Raw genomic sequence first — 6484 nt, forward strand, 5'->3', positions numbered from 1 at the left:
TAAAAACACAATCTATCAATCTCTGTCAATCTCTCTCAAACTCACATTTAGCTGAACAATGGACATAGATATCATATTAGATGTTGAAAGTGACAAATATGACTGTTTTCATGGGAGATATATCAGCTCATTTTGGTGCCATTTGAAAAAAGTTGGGACAGGGGTAACACAAAAGGCTGTAAAAGTTGTGCATTGATAAAGACAACTAAAGGAGGAACATTGACACAAATTAGGTTACTGTAACTGGCACCACGATTGGGTGGAATGGGAGCTTCCCAGAGATGCAGACTTTCTTGCTAAAGATTATTCCTCACTCTGAACACCTGTGTGGGCAAATAATGAAACAATATTAGAGGAACAATGTTCTTCAACATTGCGGAAAATATATGAATTTCATCGTCTATAAAGTAATTAATAATGTAATTGTAATGTAATTAATAATTAGTAATTATCATCAGAGTAGAAAGGGTTCAGGAAAACTTCTGATTACCATTGTACAGTATATGATCACAATTTCATGCTCCATCCACAAATGCTGGTTAAAAACTCTACCATGCCAAGAAGACTGCTTTGAGACAAGACACAGAAATGCTGCAGTCTTATTTAAAATGGACTGAGGCAAAGAGGAAAACTGCCCTGTGGTTAGACCCATCAAAATGTACAATTGTTTTTTGGAAATCATGGAAACGGCATCCTCCAGGCTAAAGAGGAGAGGGTCTATCCAACTTGTCATTAGTGCGCAGAGCATTAGTGCCGATGGCATGAACATGTAGAACACCTTAAAACAGGCACAATTAACGAATGCAGCTTTTGAGCAGCATATGCTGCCATCCAGACAAAACATCTTTTTCAGGGAAGACCTTTTAGAATATTTCAGGAAAATGGCAAACTGATTTCAGCACATATTGCAACAGTATGGTTCCAAAGTAGAAGAGTTGACATGAATAACTAGATGTACCGCAAAGCGATGCACAATATGACGCCGCTCAGTCCTGCACATTCTCTCCGCAAATATCAATTTCAGGAGCAGGGGAGGAGGTGGGAGGCTTTGCAACTCCAGCATGATGTAAGGGGCAGCAAGGGAGGAGGGTTTTATACCCTATGACCGGAAGTTGGGTGAGTGATGCCTGTCAATCAACCCTATGGCCTCCTCCCGAACTTTGTTTAGAAAACATCATTAAATGTCTCACTGACTAATGACAATTCCATATTTGATCTAGCATGGCATCAAAATGACAGCTGAATTGTGTCTGTGTCTAAAACAGCTCTCCTTTCATGGGTCTTCGACTTCTCTAAACTTAATTTAATCAATTTCATTGAAATCAATTGATCAAATTGGGTTATCACAGCATGAATCAGTGTAAAACCTACATTTCATTCATGTGCAACTGATGTAGGCGACATGATAAATCCTCAATTTTTCTTTTTTTTTTCAGTGTACTTTTCCTTTCTCATATGCATGAAATATATAATTTGCTTATATGTTTTGTTCAGGTTCACTGATTATAGTGTCAACCTAAACCTATATATTTGTACATGCATTGTAATTTTTTAGTACAGCCACTAGAGGGAGACTTTTGACTACTACTAAGTGGTAACCTCACACACTTGCTGCATTCGTTTCTAGCTACAGATGCACACTGTGAATGATTAATAAATATCAAAACATGTTTCCCAGCACAAACATCAAACAATATATTGTGTGGTTTAGCCCTTTGTTATAGGGGACCTGCATTAAAGACAGACCTTAGCCTGTTGTAGCCTATGTATGTTTTCATACAGCCCTTTGTAACAGGGGACTTGTTGTATGTATGTGTTTTGATACAGCCCTTTGTAATAGAGGACCTGCTTTAAAGACTGAGCTTACTCTAAATGAACCGTTTGTGTTTCTGCCAAGGTCTGGCTTTATGTCCTGACTACTCTTAGTTCTCTGTGTCACAATGTCTGCATGCCTTTCCACAACGTGATAACGTTGTTATCATAGAAGCCCTCTGGCACAGACGGACCTAGTACTGTTGAGCTTCCTACACTTCTGGCCTGCTCCCTGCTGAGGCAATGGTAGAGGGGCTCCACGCTAACAGTGGATACACACACACACACACACACACACACACACACACACACACACACACACACACACACACACACATTTGATTACTTTTATTTGGACCCAGAAGACAAGCAAATGATACAAGATCCAAACACTGTGGGAAAAGTCAATGACATGGTGACAGATCTACTAGGCTTACACACTTATTAATGTAGCATTCAAGATTCAAGGATAAACAAAGCATCTTCGTCTCCATATTTGCCTACTACCAATGACAGCTGAGACAGAACAGAATTTTGCAAGTCTTTTTGCCACCTTTTTCTGCAGCCCCCCCATCTGCAGCCCTCTGATAACATTCTTATGTACATGGCCCAGACTTCCAAAGACCAGGACTATTAGCCTACAATCATATCCTAGCTCGGTAATGCGTTCCATTAAAGTTTGATATTTCAATAGTTTGGAGTAATAGCATGTATCCATGTACAGATCAAAACAGCAACCCACTTCAACAATACGTAAATACTGATTTCACAGATTCATTCACAATTACAATATCTGGAGTGTTTGGAATGTTCCTGAAGCAGTCATTGTCATATGAATTATTATCAAACCAGTTCATATTCACAGTACTATGTAAGTACAATTTGCAGTCATGTCCATTTCTTTTAACACACACACACACACACACACACACACACACACACACACACACACACACACAAACAGTGTGGTTTCACAAGTATCCTGAAATGCCTCGGGACATTCACAAAGAGAGTCAAATTATTTCATGCCTTTGGTTTTGATTTTGAAGTATAATAGCAGGATAATAGCAAAAAAAAAATAAATCCTTAATACTTGGTGTCTTCAAGGCCCGAAGCTCAACTTCCTCTGCTATTGAACTGGAGTTCAGCATGTCTTCAGTGGCAGAGCGAAGCAGTGCCCAAGCTAAATGGGGGTCAGTCTTCTATTCAGGACTCTGGAGGGTTGACTCCATGGGGAGTTCCTGACTCACATAAGCTCCGTGGAAGCTCATATTCATTAAGACAGTGCCAGTACAGTGGTCACTGGGCTGGGGAGAGGGAGTGTCTTTGGAAGGTGCTGTTGCCTGGATCACACCATTTACAGTTTTTATCTGATTGCTTAAAGGGATAGTTTGGGTTTTAAGACACGAACTTATATGGGTTCCCTGTCAGCAACGTTGTGCATCAGCACTGACTTACCCCCCCGACAGCGTCCTGTGAGCCGAGATCCAGCCGGTTATTGATCGTTTTTGATGCTGAAGAAAGTAGTCCGGCAAGTTTCTGGGGTCACGAAAGTAAAGTGTTTTTCTTCTCAAAACCATATGCGTTGAAAAGAGTGATATATTTGCACCACAAAAACGTTGTCCAGCTGTCAGTAGCGCGCAGTGATAGGAATCGAGAAAAATAGTGCCAAGATAACGAGGTTTGAATTTTTCCTGGACAACGTTTTTGTGGTGCAAATATATCAGTCTTTTGAACACGTATGGTTTTGAGAAGAAAAACACTTTACTTTCGTGACCCCAGAAACTTACCGGACTACTTTCTTCAGCATCAAAAACCGGCTGGATCTCGGCTCACAGGACGCTGTCGGGGGGTAAGTCATTGCTGATGCCAGTGGCGTCACCAGCCGATTTTACCGGGGCTTCAGCCCGGGGTAATTTGAGCCGAGCCCGGGGTAAATTTTTGTAATGCTTGAATCTATCAGCCAGTTTCAAAATCAACCTGCATTTGCCTGGTGCTAAATGTTGAGCACCACCAGTAGTAGGCTAAGCAAGCTATCGATTGGCATCACAATACAACACTAGCTTCACGTTTCTACATGGGCTAGCCCAGTGTTTGTTTCTCAATCTATGGGTACCGGGCCGCGAGAAGATTATTACCATCGGGCCGCCGGCCGACTCTCTCTGCCTTCTCCGAGAGACGCACCATGCGGCCGCGGCCGCACCCATTCTTTTCGGTCATATTGCTGCGAGATATTTTCGCATAGAAATAACAGGCATATCATATGAAACTACGTAACCTGGCCTTTACAGTGGCACTAGCCACTAGTTTCTATGATGAACGGTTCGCGAGATACTTAGCGTTGAAAATTACAGTTACTGTACAAAAATGAATCACATGCAGTTCTGCGTCATACCCATTCTTCTCTGTGAAATATCTCATGATTTCGTTACTGCCCTATGGCAAACTGCATATCAAAATAAACAGGAGATCATACTGATTCCAATGGCGTATAGAATGTATCTGTATAATTAGCGGTGATCACGAGAAATCCTTTTTTGAAATCACAATCACATCACATTTCTGCATTTTTTCATACATCATTTCCCCACTTCAAAATAATTTATTTTTCATATCAGAAGTTGTATTCAGACCCCTGTTTGTCATATAGCCATGGCAGATGCTTGATATGAATCGTTGGTAGGACTATGTTTGTCTACACACATTCTGAGAGGAGCAGATGAGTGTAGGCTAGGCTTAAAAGTTCAACTTCGAAAAGGAAAATTGTATGTTTTGATTTAGACCTAATAGGCTATGCTATATCTACTCAGACTCCTTGTCATCCACTGGTAGTAGGCCTAGCTGTGTGTCCCTGGACAGTGTAAGCTTATGGGTAGTTGTAACAGCTATAGTCAGATAAGCCTAATTTTTCTGTCAATAGTGCTCTTCCTATAGGCTATCTTGTGTTCCTTGTAAAAAATACAATGTAGGAGTATAACATTATATTTTACAGTAATAGGCTACTGTAGATCCTCCATTGCCTTCTTCATTTCGCGCACCCCTTAATGTCCCCTTAAAAAAATTTCACTAGGCTATAGGGGCTTAGCCCAGGTTGTCCTTAAAGTCTAGAAACGCCCCTGGCTGATGCACAACGTTGCTGACAGGGAACCCATATAACTTCGTGTCTTAAAACCCGAACTATCCCTCTAAGCACATTTTTGTAACTATTGGCTATTTTTGCCAAACAAACACACAAATAAGAAAACCTTTCACCAAATCAGCAAAACGTTGTTGTTCTTTTGCAAGAGCGAACACACCTTGCTTAACCCTTCACACCTTCATAAAAATGTTGTTTTCTTATCAAACAGTAAACACAACCCATCATTTAGTAAGCAATGTGGCAAGTACACACTGATGGTATGAATACAAAACACATCTGGCTTTCGCTTTCTCTGTGCATAAGGTATAGGCTATGTCAGTTTGAGGTCATACTTTTGCCATAGTTCTGTAAACATATACAGAGATCCAAGCTTCAAGTATTGGCATTTATTCACACTCATCAAAACAAAGACAAAGTCAAAACACAAAATAGTAATTTCACTGGGACAAGCAAAAAAATCTACATCATGTCGTCTCTCTGGGTCCGGGCACAAAATGTCATCTACATTGCATGCAATATCCTCCAGTCCAAGGCACCAGGGAAAATATGGAATACCTTCTGGAATACTATAGCGAGGCCTGACACGATGACTTGTCAATATCCCCACCTGCGTCCTCCATTGCCTGTTAAAGGGCTATGCATTGATGGGGATGTCAGTCATAGACCTTCCAGCGCCAGGCAGAGAAGAACTCTTCAACTGGATTCAAGAATGGAGAGAGGAGGTTCGGTACGATGAAGAGTGGGGGATCTGTAAACCAGTTGCAGACCAAAACAGTCCTATGGAAACTAACATTTCGGCTCGAGTTAGGGTGAACCCGTTGACCAGCTTCCCTCAGGGTCATTCCGTGGTTAGGGTGAACCCGTTGACCAGCTTCCCTCAGGGTCATTCCATGGTTGATTACATGGTCCACTATTGCAGCACTGATGTCATCAGTAATTCTATTTCTTCCTCTTCTTACCCTTCCTCTTCCCCTCCTCGTCCTCCTCTTGCTCCTCCTTGTCGTCTTCCTCTAACTTCACCTCCTTGTCCTTGTCGTCCTCTCCCGCTCACTTCTTCACCTCCTCGTCCTCTTCCTAGGCCTACTCTAATGCTCACTCTTCCTGCTCCCTCCATTGTACTCCACACAGACAGCTTCCTGTGCCTTATTTACACTGCTGCTTAGGCTGATTGCAGTGAACTAATTATATGAAACAGTTTTGAAGTGAACTAAAACAGTTTTCACGATGTGACAGTGTGCCAGACAGTTGGCAAAATAGTTTAAATAATAGCCATACACGTGTATAATTTTGCTATAGGAGTGTGTTGGAAATTTGGAAATTGAGTGTAAGTAGTGAGTTGTGCTTAAAGTTCTGCAAAAAGCACTTAGGCAGGGATCACATTAGCCGGCGGCAAGCGGCAGCGGCAAGCGTAACGCAACGCTCAGACCATAATAATAATCCAAAACATTCTATCTCGTTACTAAGTTCAATCTTTGTTGCTACGTTCTTAGACGAATCTAATTGGTTAAAATACCTAAACATTCCAAAACTGAT

The sequence above is a fragment of the Sardina pilchardus genome, chromosome 9 (genome assembly GCF_963854185.1).
Source record: "Sardina pilchardus chromosome 9, fSarPil1.1, whole genome shotgun sequence".
NCBI lineage: Eukaryota > Metazoa > Chordata > Actinopteri > Clupeiformes > Clupeidae > Sardina > Sardina pilchardus.